Source organism: Centrocercus urophasianus, unplaced genomic scaffold, assembly GCF_019232065.1.
Source record: "Centrocercus urophasianus isolate 14NV4802_14NV808 unplaced genomic scaffold, USGS_Curo_1.0 seq_18, whole genome shotgun sequence".
Lineage (NCBI taxonomy): Eukaryota > Metazoa > Chordata > Aves > Galliformes > Phasianidae > Centrocercus > Centrocercus urophasianus.
The window spans coordinates 17,102,118-17,124,237 of record NW_024884733.1 but is presented as its reverse complement, the minus strand read 5'-3'; the positions used below and the strand labels follow the sequence as shown (position 1 = coordinate 17,124,237).

Below are 22,120 nucleotides of genomic sequence, written 5' to 3'. Positions count from 1 at the left end.
TATATATATATATATATATATATATATATATATATACACACATTTTTCCTTAAGAACAAATAAATTTCTGTGGGAATTCTTTTTTCTTGTTCAGAGTGGAATACTTTCACTGGGGTGTCAGACAAGTGCCAGTTTCAGCACAAGGGGAGAAGAAAGACTGCATGGCTGGGAACAAAGCAGGGGAGTGAGGCTGCTTCTCCAGTCAGCAGCAGCAGCAGCAAGCTGTCAAACTGGCTCAACTGTTGTGTGAAATCTCAAGCGAAAAAAAATGATTTAGGCAGGATTTTTTTTATATATATTTTTCTTTTAGCTTAAAAAGTAACAATTTTCTTAAACTGATAAAACAGAGCAACTTTGTTTTGCAGCTCCTTCAGTGGAGGTGTGTGTAAACAGTCTTTTTTTTTTTTAATAGGTAAAGTGAGACTTTAGCTTTATTTAACTCTTTTTATGCTATGCTTTTTTTGTGCAAATCCACTTTTGTCCTTTCTGTACTCTTTCTTTTCTGTACTCTTCTTTTTTCTATACTCTTTTCTTTCAAGTTGATTGCTTTTTCTCTATCATGTCTCTCCATGATTAAATTCAGGTTGTTCCTTCATATTTGCTTACATCCCTGCACCCTTTCTATAGTGAACTCTGTTATCCTAGTGCAAACTTCTGTATTATTTGAGTGTTTTGCATTTTCTTTATATTCTTGCTACTGGATTCATATTATTTCATGACCTTTTCATTGAGTCTTTGACTTCTTGCTTTTTTGATATTTCCTAAAGAAAAGAGAGCTCAAAAATTCTTAGGCCATGCTACCAAGAAGGACTGACTTTCTGTATATACATGTGTGTGCATGTAATAGCTTTTTCTGTTGTTGTTGCTGGAGTTTTAAAGTATTGTCTCATGATTCTTAGGAGCCCGGCGCATGATATGTGAGTGCTCAAGATGTTTTCTTTTAAGTTTCACCAGTGCATTACTTTGAAAAGTTTGGGGCTTCAAACATGGATGAGCATACCTGGAGTGGTGTCCTGTGCTAAATTTACTGCAGGAGCCTTTATTCTCAGTTAAGCACATCAGCCTGAGACAGACATTGCAGTAATGTGTATACTCTTCTCTTATTAGAGTTATGTACATGAGGGAGTTTATCCTTCATGTCCCCTCTTCTCAAAAAACTACCAAATTCCTATCCAACTCTTAAAGTCACTGTGTTGTCTTCACTACTCCCAAGGTCTCTACTGTGATGTCCCTTGAGCATTAACACAGTAAGTTCCCATCAGTAGGTGTGGTGGGCAAAGTGCTTTCAAAAGGTTAATCAACAGCATTCATTAATAACTAGGTAACAGTATCCAGCCTGCAGGCTACTGGATGTTGGCAAATTGCTTGCCTGGTGCAAAGCTTGTAGTTTTTGTTCAACTGGTTAAGTGCCTCGTTGCCAGGCTTCCTGCTGGAGGAGGAGTCTGGCAGGGTGGCTGGGCAGGTTGTGCAATGCATTCATGAAGCAGCATTGCTGCTGGCACTGTAGGGACTTTCTTGGGCTCTGTGCCTGTACTGAACCCACTCACAGGAATTTGATATTTTAAAGAAGAGCAGAACAGAGGCAGAACAGCCTTCCTGAGGATAATGATAAGCTTCAGGAGTGCCTCTATTTGTGCTAGTGCCTGGCCTTGCTAAACTGAAATGCAGGAAAACTTTGTTAATAGTCTTCTAGTATTTTCCAGTCCCTGTGCTTCATGTGTCTAGAAACATGGATAAGTTCTCCTGCAACTCAGTGAGAGAAATGTAAGAGATTGGCAGACAAAGGTATTTAACAAACAAACAAACAAACATCATCCATAGCATGCACTTCTGCAGCAGCACAGGAACTGCCGGTGTTGTATTGCTGTCCTGTACATATGGGTGGATGACATAACACAAAGACGCAATAAGTAAAAGAGGACTTTGCATCAGGCTAATCACAGTGTAGGCTGAATAAGGTGTGCAGCCTGGGTTAATGGCTGAGATTGTGTCCTATTATGTTGCTGACTAATGTCCTTTCCAGACAGAAGCTTGTACTATAGACTTGGCCTCAGGTTTTACTGTTTTAATATCTCTGTCAAAAAGGTGCCAGTAGTTCATACATCTTTATACATTCATTGCATTTTCTAGGGTAGACAAAACATTGATTTTTCTAGTTGGATTAAGATAGAAAATAAAATAACTATGAAAAATCACAAACTTCTATTTTTCTTTGGAAACCAACAAACTATGTCAACAACAAAGAGAACCCTTTTTTTCAGGGCACATAATAACAAAAATATTTGAATTAGCTCATACAATTTTTAGTCTTAATGTTTCAGACCAATATTTGTCTAACAGGTTTATGGCTTATCCTGATTTTAGCAATGCCAGTGGGGCTAGTTATGGTGTAAATTATTACTCAGTGTGAGTAAGGAGATCAGAATTAAGTCCAGATACAGTCAGAAGGAAAGAGTTTTGTCTGATTTGTCTGTGATGGATCTGCCCTGCTGCTAACTCACTGGTCTTTCATTTAGGCTCTTTTTAGAGACTTTTGTTAAGACTTCCAAGGAGTCCTGGGAGGACAATTGAGATTTTTATGTTGTTTGTTTGTTTCAGAAGCAAAGGGAAACAATCAAGTTGTTGTTTTTCTGGCAGTGTTGATTTATTTTATGTTCATTCTGCAAATATTTTCTGAAATTTACCAATAAAATAAAAAAAAAAAGCTAAGTAATGAGTTGAGCTTTGAGGGGGAGCTTTCAGGTTAGTCTGCAGATAAGGATTTCCCAAGTGTACAACAAGATAATGATCATACGTAACTCTCCTTGCTGTAACAGCATCTGTTTTCTAGGACAATGTGTTTCCATCTGAGAATGTCCCTGTTCAGAAAGGATTAGTAACTTCAGCAATTATGTTTTGTTTGTTTGTTTGTTTGTTTTTGCAATATGCTACAAAAATGAAGCAAACCATCTTAGGCTATGAAGTCGGTGATCCATTTGCTGGCCTCAGTGGTGCAAAATGACTTACCAGAGCATCTCAAGGCTTCCCCTGGGAAGGCCTGAGGCTCCAGCAGCCCTGGCCAAGGCTCCTTTTGCAGCTGGCTGAGCCTCTGAGTTAGCACCTGGACCCAGCCTCTCCAGCAGGTTGGGCCTACCCAACCCCACCCTTTGCCAGAGGAAGCCCCAGTTCTGGCGACAGGAATAGTTCTGTCTTGATAAGAACTGGCTCTTACTCTCCCCCATTTTAGTGATTGCAGTAAGCTGCTGCAGCAAACCAGGAGATCTGCATGTGTGCTCTAAGATGGCCGAAAGAATTTATAGCCTTTGCAGTCAGTGGTACTAAGTTTGCTCAGGATCATGCCCTTAGTTAGCGTCCTGCAGCAAAAAGGCCTGGAGTTTAGCAAGGAAACTCTCTCAGGGATTTATAGTATTGATGACTGTAACCAAGCCTGGCAGCCCTTGGATCTTACAGCTCTCTCTGGGCCTAATCAAAGGCCATTGACGTAAACTAAAACATTTGACTTCAGAGAGCTGTGGATCAAACTCTGCGTCTACACTGACTGAATTTGCCCTCCCCTCAGACACAACCTCACTTTAAATTCTTTTCTTCTGACAGGCTTGTAGCCTCATTCCTCTCTCTTAAGCTGGGAGGGCATTTCACTGCTCTCTATGATGCCCAGAAGTGACTTTTCCCTTCTCACAGTGCAATTTCACATCATACCTGATTCAGAGCAACTGCTGGCTGACACTAAAATTTCCATCCATGTTTACCTTACATCAAGTTCAGACACCATATGATTTTGGCAGGATAATTATGCATAAAATTAACTCAATTCAACGTATTCTGTCCTTCTTCTCGGGAAGGTACCACTCCTTGCAGCAGTTTTCCATGTTTGCTGTGGATTCAGTAGGTGTGACTTTATGTCCCAGAAGTCTCCAGTTCACCCAGGGGTATTATATAAAAGTGAAGGTAATTTGGATTCAGGTAGAGAACCCAGACAGAGAAATCATTAACACTTTTGTATCGTTTTTTGTTTGAATTCTTATTACTAGCATACATGACCTGGTCCTGAAGTATTAATCCAGATACTGATCCAGAGATAATTGTTATAATGGATATTAAAGTGTGAATACAATACTTAATATATGTTATGCTTACTGTGATTCCTCTCTTTATTTTCATTTTCTCTTAGCTCAGTTACCTGTCAGTCAACCTTTGCCATCTTGTTGAAAGGAAATTGTTCTTAATTTTCAGCCAAGTATTCCTGTGCCAACTTAGATATAATGTCACAGCAAACAGGGATATGTCTCAAGCTTTTTTTCTTCTGTCTTCTCAGACTATGGTGTCTCCTTTCAAGTCTAGGGGTTAAATCTTTGTTAGGAAGCTGTCTTTTACCACATTCTTTTACCCAGATATTAATGCATATTTTTTTCTTCACTTCAGGTAAACTTGTTTTAATATCATCTAATTTAAATGGTGTTATCTACTTGCTTACTACTCTCATTTGAAAGTACACCCTTGAACCATGCTATATTTTGAAAATGAAAACTCCTATAAGGACCGTAATATCTATTATTAACTTCCAACTTCCAGCACTTTCAACATTTCGTCATGACACTATTGATAATTTAAGCAAATGTCCTCAGTTTCCCTTGACACTGTAATGAGTAATTCACTATGTGTTATCTCTTCTCCATGGTTTGAAATTAAAAGCTTTATCTCCATCTATAAGATGTGCAACATTTCTTTCTGACAGATACAGTTCATATATTCAAGCTACCCTACTGTTTCAGAGCTCAGATTTTTGAATCTCATGAGTTTGGAAGCAGACTTGCATATGAAAATTCCTAGTAACTGTACCCTTCACTGATACTCATTAACAAAGGTAGTATTCTTTATTTTTCGTAGTCTAATTTACTGTTTCAATTTCTGCAATTTGAAATTGTTCGAACTTGTTGCAAAATTGCTCAAAAAAATATGTTACAGAACAAAATTTACAACAGTCAATTTTTGATGCTGTGATGAAGTAGTTTCCTTTATACAGCTCACAAGTATTCCTACTGAAAAATACTTGAAATTCTGCTTTCTTTCAGTGAAATATTTTATGCTTCCTGGATAGATTACAACTGATCATATTTGATCTACATCAGAGCAAACAAGCAAACACTAGAAACCTCAATCCTATAGGTATTATCAGTAAGCAAAGAGCTGCTAATGCCTTTGTGAGAACATTCACAGTGAGAAAGAACTGCAGCTTCTAAAATCACCGGGAATCAAGGTTTTTTATTTGTCATGTATTTTTCACTTTTGCCTTCTATTTCAACTGTAGATAGGGCGAGTCCTCCAACTTTCATATGAGATGCTAGAGGTTTAGACTGTATTATTCTTATTCAAGTAAATGGAAAAATATATTGGAATGTTTTTCTGGTTAATTGGTTGGAAGGAGATGAGGTCCTTGCCACTCAGTTCCTCTGGAAAATTGCCGCTATGTGAATTTTGTGCACTTATGGCTGTGAAATTGTCAAGTTGATGGTAGAAATATGTAACACGAAGTGAGAATAGGCACCAACTCTACATGACAGCAGCACTTTTTATCATTCTTCCTTGAGAGTTAGTTATTCCTTTGTCTTTAGAAAGGAAATCTACTATAAGAGTTTTCTAGCAATATACTGTTTATAAATTGCATTGGGTTGATTTAGAAGATTGGAGAGTCTCCAGCTGGAGCATAAAGGTGGTGGAGATAGGGAAAAGATTTCCTTCATTATCTTTATGTGGCTGCTTCTGGAAATTGATATATCAAAATATTAATCCCCTTGCTTTCCTCTCTCACCTATGACCTCCACAAAGGAAAAAGTCTATCAGTGAACTAAGACTGGAAGAAACTGGATGAAAAATATATACTTTGCAGAGGGTTTTCTGTGTCATTTTTCTCTTCCATTGCAATGCTCAACAACTCTGCCTATAAGGGAGAAATTACAGGGGTAGCTTTTTACAGAAGTGGAAGTCCCCTAGAGACTTATCATTTGTCTGTATCATTCCTGAATTAAACTATGTGTAATTGGCTTCAGACACAAGTACAATGGGTTCAGCAGCAATCTCACCATTTGGCTGCAGACTAGGATTAGAAGGTTTCCCTCTACTGACCTTTTGTCCCTGGCTACCTGTCAAATCCCTAGCCTTTCTCTCTTCCCTTTTCCCTCTCGATGTCTTTCCTTCTCAGAAACTGAGATGTATACAAGTGAATCTGGGCTGCTGGCGAGAAGCAAAAAAAGGTGGAGGAACCCTGTGTTTTTCAGAAAAAAAACGTGTGTGGAAGGAAATAGAAGAAAGTACTGCATGTTTGAAGGGACATGAGGAAGATCTGCCTTTAATAATATGAAAATAGAGGACACATCTGTATAGTCTCCAAAGTCCCTATGCTTTCCAAGGGCTCCTTTAACCACTGTGGTGCAGTTTGGGTACGTGCATACACTGATCTTTCAGTAAACCAGTGGTCCTACAGTGCCTGGCTGAGCTTGTCTTCATCACTAAAGAAAAGCTTGATCTGAAGGGTCCTACATCATGTGCAGAATAAGCTAATACATGCAGTCTCATGAAAACCCACACACTTCTATCCCAGTATAGGAACTTTTATATCCTATAGACCTGCACTGGGAAACTTGTAACCTACTTTCAGTTTTATATTCTGCAAAATACAGCACAAAAATCTCAGGTCAGAATAAAGCATATCCAGTAGGTTACACTGAGTCTCGTAACAGCTACTTTAACACTTTGTTTTTGCAAATCTTTGAAAGGCTTTTTATGACCTCAAAGCAAGGCAGGAAATTCAAAAGCCACAGTGTTGCTGCAGTGAGGATTTTCTACCTTCCTATCAGTTCTGATTACATGGTGTCTCAAAACAGGTGCTTTCCTTCTCAGAAGCCATGTAAGTTGCGAAAGACCTGGAAAATAAGTGTACCAAGCAGCTGCTTCTGTTGTTGAAAACTCACAGATTCACTTACAGTAATTTCCACTTGATTCTGTCTATGCTCTGCTGGAAGAAAAGCTAGGGAAAGGCGCTGTCTTGCATGCTAAAATCTTTTCTATATCTTATTTACACTGATATGAAATTATTATGAAACACTTGTCTTTGTCAGAAACAAAAATTTAAATTAGATTTGAAAGTTGCCTTGATTTTTAACATTTTTATACGAAGGAATTCTTAGGTCTCTATTTGGGAGTGCAAATTTCACTCTTAAGTGCAGCTGAGTGCACATTATAAGTTTTCCCAGGATACTTTGCTCTTCCTACCCGCTTCCACTGGGTCTTTTGAATCCAAGTATCACATTCATAGCTTCTAAAAATCCTTCCTTTGGATTTTTGGTTGAATTGTTTTTTTGTTTTTTTTTCTTTAGTATATTAAAAGTTTGATTATTTTTTTAAATTATATCAGTGTGTAGGACCAGTGAACAAAAAGCCCTATCAATTTACATTTGCAATTTAATTGTAAGATGGTTGTTCTCAAAGCTGCTTTAAATGTTTTCCCTTCAGCTGTGGAAAGCTATGGAAAGCTATGGAAAAATGACTACTGGATTACTGTTCTCTTATCCAAAATGAAATATTCCCTAAAGAAATATTGTCTCGTGTTTAGAACACTGCATTTTATCATCTTGAGAGACAGACACCCAGTCTGTCTTCCAGCTTCTATTCTGAAAAGATGAGCTTTACGACTTAGTCACGGGGCTGGACTTCCTATTGTCCTAAACCCTACTCAGTCATTTACATGAGTGCAATATGGATGCAGAGTGCTACCATACCAGAATGGTTGTACCGTATTGGTCTGAATATAAGGTGAGTTTATAAAAGACCAAAGCAGGGGATAGTAGTGGAAACATTCTACTTCTTGTGTGTCTAGATTGAAACCATCTCCTGTATTCCACACTTCCTCTGTTACCCTCAGCAATGCCTAATTTAGGCAGAAGATATGAAAATAAAACTGCATCTTGCTCTCAAAAGGTTGCTGAAAATTCTTTACTGGGGATCAAGCTGCCAGGCAATCCATCAGCAAGGCAGGTAGGCTGTGGGATTCCTGTAGGGCAGATCCCCTTTGGGAAGAGTGGCAGGGGAGCAATGCCTAATATTTACTTTCTGTAGTAGAAATAATCATTTAATTTCACTACTTTTCTGTCGTTTCTATTATGAGCATTTCCAGTACTAGGGGGATGGGCAGTACATGGTAGGTTGCAGCTTTTAAGGGAAAATGTGGCCCCTAGTTTCTAGATCTGTGAGTGCAATGAATCATTTTATTCTTTTTCTTAAAGACTTGTTCACAAAAGGTTTTTAAAGAAGGCAATGTTGTGTCTATAGCAGAATAAAGCAAGCATAATCTTTAGTGAACTGTTAAGGTGTTACATTTAAGACGAAAATATAAACATCTCAATCATGCTGTCTTTCAGTGAAATGGAGTAAATAATCTTTTACTCTACGAACGAATAAAGATTGCTGTAGCTTTCCTTTGGTTTTCTATCTTGCCTAAATCTGTAGTATCCCATGCTAAAACAAGTTATATACTCTTTTTTTTTTTTTTTTTTTCCCTTATGGATTTAATTAAAAAAAAAAGATTCAAGAAACTGTTCTCTACAGACCTCTAAGTTTAATGCTGATGTTACTCTTTTATAAGGTTCATTCAAGATAAAAATGCATTTAAAAAGTTCTTCTGTGTTGCAGATATTGGCAAAACATAATTCTAAAATTTCAACAATCTTGAATTTGTGAGAAAGTAACATTCTAATATGATATTGTTTCAATCATTTAGAGTTTAATTATTAAAGAACAAAGTATTAAGGAAAACTCTTGAACACCAACCTTATTTTGTCTCCCACTACACTTTGAAAAAAAGATTTCTAAATAAGTGACCATTGCCAACCTGAGCCAGAGGGCAGCATTCACCACGTTATGGTACACTGCAACTGATGAATCTCAGCTACGGCTTAACTCCTCTTTCTCTGTATGGTACCAATAAATGTATTGAAAAATGAATTGCCTCATATGGCCTAATGCAGAATCGTTAAGTGTGTAAATGACATTGCCATTAGTATTCAGTTATAAATACATTTGAATTTTAAACCGAACATATGCTACTTCTCTGCTTGAAACCAGCAACTTTTGCTTTCAGAAATCATGCTGCAGATCCAGACAAGCAATAATAATAATACTTAGCATTGAGAATGTCAAAGCTCAGAAAGGCAACAGTATCAATATCTCAATTTGATCCATTAGATACACATATTAAATAAGTTTCTTTGGTCCACACAGTGATCAAAACTGATACAAAAGTAAACTCCTGTGTCTTAACTGTGAAGGTGATTTAGTGTCTTACTTAGTACCTTGAATATTAATTCCAAAATCGGATTATTTTTTTCATGGTGGGTTTTTTTTTTTTTTTTTTCCTACAAAGCTGTTATTCTCTTTTTTCCTCCTTTGATTATATTTAAGATCATCTGTCTCAGATTAGAATCAAGTTCTTGTAGCCAATTTAGGCTAGAGAATTTCTTGAGCATTCATTTATTAGTAACTCCACTTTTGTGGTCCCTTCCCTCATGTCCCTCTCTTAGTGATTTTTTCTAATAAAATATTTTTCATCAGATCAGAAATGTTGGAAAGAACTGAAAGCATTTCTTGGTTCCCAGACACATTCAAAGTACCTTATTATTTATTAATTGTTATTATTATTTAAGATGGAACCACAAATAAGATAAACACATTTAAAAATAATAAAAATGAGTAATGAAACACTTGTCTGCTTCATTTGGCAAAGAATAAGTCTGAGGCTATTATCAAATACCAGGCATGAGTAGAAGAGAAAGTGAGAGAGAAGGAGGCGAATTTAATTATTATGTAGGGGTGGGGATGCTGTGCAACAATGGGTTTAGCCACAAAGTCAAATCCTGGAGTATAACTATGCTGACTCCAGGGGAAATTTTCTTATCTGCTTTACCTGGTAGAATCTAGCGCTTGCTGAGCTGATTTTGAGAGAACGCCTTCAGGTTTGAAAGAGGATTTCTGAAATGAAAACATGACCAGAAGTTCACAGATTATGATGTTGAGAGAGGTTTCACTGTGTTTTATTTCACAAAAAACAGCTAAAATTACTTTGAACCTATTTGCAGCTCACTGTTGACCATCACTTTGAAATTTAAGAAAAAAAAACATATTTCATGATTTTTTTTCTAACTCACACGTAAAACAATGGGGTCCCATGGGAAAGTGAGCCTGCTGCCTTTAAAGGAGCACATGCCACTGCAAGAAATAAAGCATGAAAGGAAGCAGTGGTGTGCAAATCAAAATAAACCATTTACCTTTATCACTGACTATGTGCTTGGGGAAGAACAGACCATAGAGGAAGAACTGAGACCTTTCTTCAGTTTCTGAAGACAGCTACTTTCCCTCTAGATGAGAAAGAAATTCAGTTTTAATGATGGTAGCTGTAGCCTTCCACTGAATGACCTTAATTTTCGTGATCAATATAGGCAGGTGGCAACAATGCTTTCTCCAAGTAACTAATTGCTCAAGATTAAGAATCGATTGCTTTGTTTTATTAACTCTCTTCACTGCTGCTTGGGATTCTTCACTTCTTCTCAGCTAACGGAATGAGTTCCTGGATTGGTCAGCTGTTTTTTCCTTCCTCCATCTCACCCTTAAGGTTCACTGACCAAGGAAAAGGTCCACCCACATCATTCTCTTTGCCCAACAGACTTAAATTGATTTCTGGTTAGCAATATGATTGAGTTTACCTTGGTATTTTTTAGGGATTGTTTTTGTTTGGTTAGTTTTTAATGCTTGTGTTTTCAATCCACTGTCACCTTGCACTCATTTGGTTTTGGTTTTATTCATCCTACAGGTGGCTGCACCCAAAGGACATAACTTCACCTGAAGCTGTAAGCAATGAGACCTAAGCTTAGGTAAGAGAATCTGAAAAGAAACCGGGATTCTACTGTGGGAGAGTTAAATTGGACTTTTTATTATTTTCTTTTATTCTTTTCTTAGAGCATTTATGATCAAGTTGAGATTAAGTTAGGCCCTTCTAAACTCCACATATGTATTTATCCACTAAATTAACTTGAATTATTTCTATTTTTGGCAATTTTCACTGCTGGTAATTAATGCAATGCCTACTGTAAGTTCTCTGAGCCTGCAAGTTAGCCCAGGACACAGGCTCAGATACCAACATTGCAGTGTGACATGCCGCCACTTAAGCACTTGATTATACGTATGGTGACAAGGACCCACATTGTGCCCTTTGTAAAAGTTTCAAGGAAACGTGAAATCCCACTGACTTGGCTGCCAATGGAACTTTGCCAGGTGGTGGGATGCATGAGGCAAGCGAGAGGGGTGGCTCCTAGTGCTGCTTGTGCACTAAGAGTAGCAATTAAACACACTGCTTTTGAGAGATAGGTCAGTAAGTTTGGTGTTAAGGAGCTGAAAAGAGTGCTGTGTGGGGCTGAAAAGCTCTGCAGAGGTTCCTAATTAACCTTTTTCTGTGCTCCCCAACCTACTTGGATGATTGTACTTACCTGGGTACTGTGCTAATTTTGCAAGTAGTTATTCTTTCCTCTGGCATGTTTATTCTGTATTCACCTCTCAGGCTGCATGGATGCAACTGAGTAACAATGAAGCTGCAGGGATTTTTCAGCATGAATGAAATAATCTCTCCTGGTGTTCCATCAGTGGTCTTATTAAATAACTTTGATTTAAATACTGGTTTAGTGGTAAATGCAGGCAAATATTATAATGAAATTGAGCCTTACACATAAATGCATACTGCACTCATTTTGTGTGTCATGTGATGTCTGCACTTAACTGTAGTTTTGTAGTAATGAAGAGCAATCTCTGAGTCACTGGACAGGGACAACTGGACAGCCAGTGAGTTTAGGTGTAAATGTAGGCCTTGAATTCTTTCTGAAGAAGTTTTACAGTTTTGTGTAAGCTACATTAGTACTCTCTTTAGATTGCTTATTAATAGCATCTTGCTGTAATTTCATTTTCAATATATTTGAGTTTCCTTGTGTTAATAGAAGAAAAAGTGTCTTTACATAAGTTTATTTAGAAGCTCAAAGAATATGTATTAATTGCGTGCCAAGAAAGTAAATATTACAGCTGAAAACGAATTTGTAAAATTTTCAGTGTAGTTGACAATTGGTATTGTATATAACCATTGCTTAGGAGATCGAGGCAATGTGATTTGTACTTCTTTTGTCTCTGCTATAAAATTTGGAGGAATAACAGCAATGTGTCTGATGGAATATCTATAGTGAAGTCATGCTACAAGCTATGTAAGGCAGTAAGAGACACATGTGAATTTAAAATAGAATAGTGAGTAATCACTTAGCTTACTTCTTTCCAACATTGTATGGATATGTAATGAAGATTCATCTTTTTGAAACAACTATTTGTCTTCAGGAAAATGTGTCTCTTATGTGCTTAAAGAGAGATTTACTCTGTAATGCATGAAAGCTAGATGCACAAATGAAATATTTGTTTAGAAACTCTTATGGTAATTGCAGATATTCTACCTAATACTTTTAAAAGGAGTAAATATGATGAAGATTTTACACAGGTGATGGTTATCTAAAGGACACATAACGTAGGCTCCAACTGCGTTTGTAATAGTTCAGTTCTGTACGTGAAATATGTTCTCTACTTAAGAAAAGAATGAGAATATGAAATATGTTGTGTCTCAGTGATTCTTTGGATTTTCATTCTGTTGATCAGAGTGGAGAAAGTCATCCACCAGCTCTTTTTTTTTTTTTTTTTTTTTTTTTTTTAAAATTCCCAAACTCAATACTTTGCATACTACGTGGGGAGGCTGTATACGATTGTATCTTGCTAGTGGAATAAAATATTATAATCCCATTGCATTGTCAGTGAGGTAAAGTACATGATAACTTATTGTTTTAGTTTATCAGCAGGGTGGCCTAGTACACTGAATTCCCTTCTTCTGGTTTTGGCTTATATTCTGATTCCTGAGAGACACAACAAAGGAAAATTATAATAGCAGCAGTCTTTTTCTTTTTTTAATCTTAACATGAATATTGTAACGCTGGAGTTGCTCGAGGGAAAGGACAGTGGTTCTGTGTATCTCCTGAGCAGCACTGGCATTACATACTGTAGCCTAATTCTATAGTGAAAGTTTGATCTTGTGTGGTGATAATTGTGAAAGTAGTAAAAACACATTTGATAGTCATTCACCTCTAATTTAGTTATAATTGTTACCATACTTAAAGATCTCCCTAACTCAAGTCTACTCTGGGTACACAACTACCATAACTTTTAGTATTTTAGCTCTTGGAATGTGCCGTTCTAGACAACTCCTGTCAATTATTGTAAACATTTCCACAAAAGGGCAAAGGGTTCTGGATGTAATCTACAACATTTTTTTCTTCAGTCCAAGAAGAGCAGCCAAACCACCATGAGACGGAGTATTTTTTCAGAAAGAAGTCATAGGCTTCTTCTGCACTTCCTGTATCTGGTAGGACTGCAATTGTCTCCTATTTTGGCTTGGACAATCAGAAAGCAAACCCAAAGCATCAACTTTGCGTTATACTGCTCTGTATGGAAACACTTCCCTGCTACCAGTTAGGGGTTTAGCTCTGGTCATAGTGGTTAATTTTTGATGGAACCCCTTGTTAACACATCCACGGTACTTAACTAATAATAAGGAAATAAGCAAGATGACTCTCTGTTCTCAGTGCCCTCTTTTTCCCTGAGCTGCCGTGAAAGAAAAAATGTGAATTTTATAGGTAAGAAATGTATTCCCTCAGCTCTTTCTTGCACCTCTGAGGCAGAGGACTGAACAAATCATTGTGCAAAACCTTGCTGAGACATGCTCAAGAGGGCACAAGTACCCACACTAGAATCTCAGTCTAGGGCCCAGCATCTTTACTAGCAACTCAGGTTAAAAACCCTAAAGTTTGTGGTGGTTACAATCTCGAGATCTCATCCCTCGGAGCACTTGCCTTAAACATCATAGTGGTGTCCTTCAGCGTTCACAGCACCAGCTGCTCCTCCATCCCAACCTCCCCCCCCCCCTTAAAAGGAGCAGTGGGCCTGCTTCTGGGAAGGTCTTTAAAGATCAGCCTCACTGCAGTCCTGAAGTAGTAGTGGGGGGATCCTGTGCCATTCTGAGGCCACTGAGCAGCAGCAAAACTATATTCCTGAGTCTATAATAGATGCAAATTGTGCAGATGAAGGAGAGGAAGCTCTAACAGCCGTTGAATGCAATCTGTGAAAACTACTGTTTCATTTATAGTGATGCTACCTAAGCATTTGCACTTAAAAGGAACAATAAAGAGGTGTCAGAACAATCTCAAGGCTGCAGAATTTAAACAGCAGCAAAGACATTTTGAGCCATATGAAATGTTGCCTGCATCTGCTTTTTCTGTTAGTTTTTGTTTTTACTGAAGACTGTTCTAGTTCTCCTTGTTTTATGACACTGAATGGTTCACTTGCCTTCAAAGACCCAAGATGCAAAGAAGTCGGGAAACAAATTAAGTCCAAACTGCAGTAACTGGTGAAAACTGCACAAAGTATGTCACAGCTCTTCTTTCTCTATTTAGTTTTGAAGTAGTTCTGCAATACAACCTTAGATGGTTGATTCATGAACTTGCCAGCCAACCTCTAGCAGATAGCTGTAGAGTTACTGTAATGTTTCAGTGTTTATCTTGCTTAAGGGACAAAGGGCCTATCCTCAGATGATGGAGTCTTTGTAGGTATGCGCATACGATTCTGAGGATCTGAGCTGCTGAGGATCTGAGCTGCTGTTGCTCTTTAATCTTCTGATTTGGAGATAAGAATTTGGCATAAGTGAGACACTGCAAACTGAAAGAAAAAAAAAAACTGCAAAAGAAATACCTAATGGCTGTCAAACAACAAAAAGTTACTGATTAACAAAGAATACAGGGCTTACAATTAGTGCCCTGTTAAAAGCACAAAAAGCTGTGATTGTGAGTCTGATTATCTATGCTACCACTTAACAGCTGCAAATGTGAAAGCAGTGTGTGTCAAGGAAAACAAGGAAACAAGTATTCTGTGATATCACAACAGGTGTTTTAGGTGCACTAATTTTGCTCAGAAAGAGCAGATAACTTTTGGGAAGGAATAGTCTAAAAGGAGATAGTTTGTTCCTATTGATACTTTCCTTATTTTTGAAGTAGTAGAACTATATGAACATTAGAATAAGATTGGCTTTGTAGCTACAGCAGAATAAAATGCATTATAGCATTGGCTGTCATTTGGAATGTTTGAGAGACTTCATAGGGGATACTGTTACCTGATTTTTATTAATATAATTCATTTGAATACCATTAGTGTTCAGAGGACCTTATTGAGACTCATTCATAGTAATCTAGCCATGTACCAAAGATCTCACAGTTTAAAAAGACAAGATAAGCAAATTGCAGGTAAATGTCCCTTAGCTGAAGACAATTCTGGCTGGCTAACTCCTTGTCCTGTATTAGTTTCTTTACCCTCTTCACTAAAATGAGAGTGTGCTGTTCTAATCTTTCAGAAAATTACAGCATAATTAATGATAGTAAAATGCTTTAAGAGCCTTCTTACTGATGTATCAGAAGTTCAAAGCGGTAGAATTTTTCATATAATATGGATTTGAACTGCATAAGTCTTTTGAATTGGTAACTTTTAGTAAGAAATGTATTTCCCAGGGAGATGGAGCAAAAGTATTTGTTTTAATAGTTCTCTCTGCGTGTGTCTGTACATGTGAGCGAACAAGAGATCATGCAGGGCAAAACATACCATAAATGCTGTAAAGTCTCATACAATTGTGTCAAGCAGTAAACCCAAATGAACTTGCAAAGTCATGCACTAGCTCAATTTTGGAAAGGAAAAGCTGGCTTTGAAGCCAACTAAATCAATCCCCAGTTCAAATTAAATTTGGAGTATCCTGTGAAGCTGCAATACACAGCTCCAATAACAATCAGCACTTAAGGTGCAGGCAAATAATGTTTCATTTAAAAGAAATTGAATGAAGATTACCGATAGAGAAAGTTTTTGGTGCTGTTTTGTCATTAAAGTCAAATTGTAGCATTATTGCCTTAATTCCACATGTCTCAATCATCTCCTACTCCTTCTGTCTCTTTAATGCATAAAAAGCCCCTTGCATGGTTGGTCTTGTGTCTTCATCTCATTAAAGTCTTGCCATGCAAATGTATCATAAGTGTTGCCTGAAGACTCCTGTCTCATGCAAAATTTAGTTTAAACTCTACTGGCATCAAATAATTTGTTATGCACAAACCTTCTGTTTGGTTTGCTGACATTCCTTCTTAGTTGGCTCTCATGGTGATTCATTATCTTGTGATATAGATTTCCAAGTATCATCTTTGTATTGATTTTTATATCTTTAATAACCACTCCACAGAAGATGGCTCCACTTGGTGTCATTGATCGCATCAAAAATTCAAGGCTTACAGAAATACTAGAGGGCTAATTGGTAGCAGAACATTTCAGACTTAATCTTAATGCAGTCTTAATCTTCTGCGCTAACCTTACTTGAAGATTTCCTTACTGAGGCTAAAGGGGAACTAGTGAATAACTGGAAATTACCTGGTGAGAGCAGGTAAGACCATGAAGACTGTAAATGTGGAAAACAGAGATAACAAAGATCAGGGTTTTTTTTTTTGTCTCTTTCACTCTACCCGAGAATCTTCCTAAAAGAAAAAGCAGTACATAATTTTCCTAGCTGTGCGATAAATGCAGGTTACATTGCTTATTGTGCAGCAGGCCAAATGTGATTGTGTTTCTGACTTCCATTAAATAAAACAATTGTCTGACAAGTTCAAAACTATGCTGTAGGTTTCAGTCTTTTTCAAAGAGCAGTGGTGAAAGACAGGCAACTTTAATCTTTAATTTCTGTGTTAAAAGGTCCGTATATGAGCACTTCTGACAGTCAGGTCTTGCCTAAGTGTGAATTTAGAGTATTTGTAAAGGTGGGCCAAAACAGCAATCTGGATGTCCTTAGTCTGTTTAATTTATTCTAATGTGTTGTTTGTGGCTTTTATCCTTTGTTACAGACTTTCAGCAATGTGATCTATCAGTGACAAGGAGGTGATATGTGTATCCATACTTTTTCATGACTGCATTTGTGACACTTTTTCACTAAGTTATTATACAGGATTTCTGAATTATTCTAAAACTTCAAAAATCTGAAAATATACACTAAGACACCAGGGATGGTTTCTATAGAAAATCTGGTCATAGACAAAGGATGTGTAGAGACAGCAACATGTTAAAACTAGAAAAGATAATTTACCAAAAAAAAACGCCAATGTAAATTGTTAAAAAGCTGTTTTTATTTAAAAAAAAAAAAAAAAAAAAAAAAAAAGAAAAAAAGAAAAAAAAAAGTGTCTCCCAACAGCCGCATGGTCTTTGGATTAAACATAGCAAGGCAGATTGTCCAGCTAGTATTAGGAGTATCAATCAGGGCTACTCAATCAATTCTTGCCAGTAAAAGGCACTGAGACAGCACCAAGTCTGCTAGTTCAGTCAGGCACTGCATGCCATCTGTGCAATGGGAACTGCCTAATATGCTTCCTAAAAGACAGGAACAGTTAAAAGCATGGGATCTCCCATAGGAATGTGAGGTATATTACCTGTCTGGGACATTGGTGCCAATAGGAATAAGCTATATTCATAGACCAGGTTGGAATACTCTTAGTGACTTTTTGAAAAATCTCTGCTTATGTCTTTGTCCGTATAAAGTCTGTGTGGTAAGCAGACCTCCTTTGCACCAGACCTTATAAAATCTGTCTATTTATAACTTATTTTTTTTTAATGAACAACCTAAATTTAGAGCTTGACTATAAGAAACTCACGTTATTCCTACAAAGCCCAGTCGAAAACACATTACACGGTTAATGCATCCATATACCACTCCTGCCTTTATTATGTTTCTTTTGTCACTCACAGACTGATAGGAAATTGTCAACATCAACCAAATCTTCTCAAACAGAAATCTAACAGTCCTTTTCATTTCATTTTTACTGTGTTTATGACTATTACCTGACTGAGGAATGTATTCATGGAGTAAACCATGCAGTCAGGAAAAAGCTATTGCCTTATTTCCAAGGAGAAGGACGGAAAACTAAAAGGTCAGGCTGTGCACTGCCTGTTCACAATGGTGAGCAGTGACTCTCAGAAGTTTTATCCGGCCCTGCAGAGCAGTTCTGACGAATTTTAATTATGAATATATTCCTTAGCTATCAGCATAGCTGATGGGATTTATGGTTTGGCCTAGGCTCCAGAGGCAGGCTATTCAGTGAGGGACAATAGTAAATACAGAATGTAGTCTAAAACTACTGACTTCCAGTCTTGTATTTTCCTTTTTCTTTGTTTAGAAATGCTGTCATTTAATAACAATAATAATGAGATAAAAGGTGATACACATCCAGTGACATTTAGTGTGGAAATCATATACAAGATACATGCACTATCTATCAGTAACCAAACAGAAAGCTGCAACATACTGATTAAATTTAGATGGCTGAATACTTTTGTACCTGATTTCAAACATAACACAAGAAACATCTTCTCTTTGCCCCTGCAGCAATGCAATAGAAAAGGCTCTGAAAAGAAGTGTCAGAACAAACATGATCCAGATGTTTACCTCTGCCTTTCTGTCCTCTTAAGGCTTTTTGTCTTTTTTTCTAGCTGCTTTCTTAATTTTCAAAGATGGAGAGAAAATGAACAAAAAAGCAAACAAGAGTAAAAACCAGAAGAGATGAGTTGTTCATTTTCATTTCTAGACAATTTTTTTTTCATTCCGTTCATTGTTTTGTTTACAAAATACTTCAAGTTTTGCAAGAAAAGCTCCATGATCTCCTGAATCAGTTACGTGCTATGAGGAAAAGGGATAATTTCAAGTGAGCATTGGTCTTCAAACACATCTCTCACTTTGTCTACCTGCCAGTGTTCATAGTTCATGACTTGTAGCTGTGAGGCCTGGTGTGCTGCAGGACATAAGAGTAATTCCCATTGATTTCAATGGGTATTACATGCATCCTGCAGTGGGAGAGTAGGACCCTCAAGTTTCACTGAATAGCAAATAGTCATGTAAAATCCACAGGTCGTCTTCTTTCACTGCAGGATATGTTGAAGTCAATGGGAGCTTCTTATTAGATGCTGTGAGGGGAAAAATGTATCCTTATTTGATAGATCTGTCCATTCAGCTGTTGCATTTAAATGATTGTTTTTTAAAGATCCCATTAATCTTGCTTTTTCTACACTTTTCTGTATTAGCTTCTGGCCTCCTTTCTTTGATTTTTATTTATTTATTTATTGTAAATAACCTCAAAGAAAACATGTAGAAAAGTAAAAAATCCAGCATGTTGATTTTTGTAAATTCAGTTTTCTGCAATTTCTTCCATTAGCATGGATGCCAAGCAACCCTTTGTAAATAACAAAATGTGCTTATACTCTAGAAAGGATCTGTTCATACTGGCTATTTCAGCGCAGCTATTTCAGTATTGGGGTGATGGATCTAAAGTGATCTAAATAAGGAACTAGGAGTTGGAAATTACATAGATCACTCAAAAGTAATGCCTCCTATTTACTACCATGGAAAATACAACAGATTCAAAGAGCACAATAGCTCTATCTGATAGAACAGACTCTCAGCTAAAAAAATCCATATTTTTCAACATAGTCACAACCATTAGCTATACATTTTTGTCAGTGATGAACAAGTGCCTATATGCCATGCTCGTAAAATCTGTACCAGCAGCGGTGACCCACTGATGCCATCACCATTGCTGAAACATCACCCTCTACTTCACTGTGCTGACATGCACTGTTTGATCTCCACAAACATTCCATGGGTATCGTTTTTCTGCGTGAATGAATTCAATTATACATTTTTGTTTCATATGTGCTTCCATGTTAGCTGGTATCGTGTCAGACTGCCCCTCAGCTGCTATCAGTCACATAGCAACAAAATGTAATGGGATTCTGGGAGGAAGGTTCAACCTCTACTGCTATAACACCAACATAATAAAATAGGAGATGCTGCTTTCAGAATAGCTCTTGTAGATACAGAATTTGAAATCTGCATCCCAAACTTTTTTTCTTCTGGCTTGGATTTGGAGGTTGATTACTCATCAAATAGAAGTTTGTACCCAAAGCAGAATACAAAAATCTCCTCTTTCATTAGCATCTTGTAACACGAACAGAAGGAAAGGGTTTCTGTCACCCCGCACCCCTCAGCCCCGCCTTCTCCTACTCCTCCACCCCCAAGTTCTCTCCTTCCTAGTTTGAAAGCAGAAAAGAACTTAAGAAATCTGGGCAGTCTATCAGTTTGCTATGGTTCATTTTAGCTAATCCAGACATCCAGCACAGCAGGGGGAAAACTGCTGTATCTAGTGAAACAAGAGCATGAATAATTAAAACTCTCTTATTAATGAACTTCCAGTCGTTATGTAAATGAAACTGATTTCAAGTCTAATTTGTCAGCCTGAATTCTTTTTCTGTTCTCCTTTTGTCTACGACAAGGACTCATCATAATGGACTTGATAATAAAACACTGGCAGACACGCTGTGTGCAGTGCCCATCTGAGTTAGAGCTTTTAGCATGGTTAATTGATACACTTACCGCCGGATAAGTCCATAAGGCATTTTGTATGGCTTTATGTTTTACAAGCTTCCCTTCCCCCTCTTCCTCCCCCTCCAAAGTTTTGACAGTACCAGCTATTCTTTGCGCATTCCTCATTACCGTTTACCTTTACATGAGGGGTGGCTTGCAATTACTGGCTGGTAAATAGTTTCCTTCGTATTTCATGTGTTGTTCAAAGACAGCAGAGTTCAGAAGGGTCTGTGGGAAGGGAAGTCTGTAGTTATCAAACAATGGCTAACAGTCATCAAAAGAAAGAGCTTGTCAAAGCACAGGGCTGCCAAGCACTGGGTCCTTACCCCATTGTTTTGGATCAGGTGTCAGTCATCATCCTGACCACTGCATTTACTCTGCTATGAAATAACCAGCATTGAAATTGTGCTGAAAGGACTCGCTCTCAATCTAGGGAAGGGGAGAGGATAATATCCAAAGAAACTGAATTTTAACTTCTATACATGAAACAGTATATGCTTTGTATTGGTCAAGCCAATCACAGATAGTGAAATTATAGTGAAGTTGCTAAGCCTGAGGATTTATCCACAAAATTTAATTTTCAAATCACGGTCATTTGTTTTCATGTTCTCTTACTTACATATCCTTTAATCTTCATTTCTTCTTTTTTCTTTTTTTCTTTCTTTTTTTCTTTTTTCTTTTTTTCTTGTTGATATGTTCAGCACATTTTGGCCTATTGGTTCAGACGCATATTGTCAGAATCAAGTATTTTTACAGGAAATATATTCCAATGAGAAAGATGCCTTACTTCAGAAAATAAGGAGGGAGAAAAATATGAGCATTTATTTGTGTATATACATTGTACTGAGATGTTAATAAATGAAGAATCAAAATGAGATTTGAAGAGGAAAACAAGAATATGCTATGTCTGGAGTCTCCTGGCACCAGTCTAGGTCTGGTATCGAGGAGGGGGAAACTGCAAACTGACTACTTTACTCATTAGAGAAATACAAAGTAAGGATTGTTGGTTTTATCTTGTCAAAAACAACTCATTTCTTTGTTTGCCTTTTTGCTTTGTGGCTTCTTTTTTTTTTTTTTTTTTTTTTTTTTTTTTTTTTTTTTTTTTTTTTTCCATTTTGCACATGTTCATTTTTCTTTTTTTTTCTTTTTTTTTTTTTCATTTTGTACAAGTTCATTTTGAGCCAGTTTTCCTTTGTAAGGATTGTTGATTCTACTGGTATGAAATTGAACAGAGATGACAAATTTTGTGTAGAAGGGGCCGTCTGTCCCAGGCATCTTGAGCTGGTCTCCGTCAAAAACTTTTGTCTTAAAGGTCTATTCTCTGTTGTTTTCTTTTCCTCCACCTCAGGTGTTCTCCTGTGCCACCCTTGCGCAGTGATCTAATATGCATACTGGGGATCATTTAGAATTACTTTCTGGGATATTTGTAAAGAAAGCTGTTATATCGGTCCCTCTCCAGTCTGAGTCTGAGATCTGGACATTGCCAAGGTGTGTGGGACCTGAGACAACACATGC

General features: G+C 37.3%; 1 long non-coding RNA gene across 2 annotated transcripts in view; it reads left to right on the top strand.

Annotated features, from left to right (window-relative positions):
* The window catches only part of LOC122161010, a 204,232-nt gene that overhangs the window by 62,726 nt on the left and 119,386 nt on the right, over positions 1-22,120 (top strand). For both annotated transcript variants that reach the window (XR_006169023.1, XR_006169024.1), the window contains exon 2: positions 10,859-10,919. This is a non-coding gene — a long non-coding RNA (uncharacterized LOC122161010). The remainder of the gene's footprint in view (positions 1-10,858; positions 10,920-22,120) is intronic.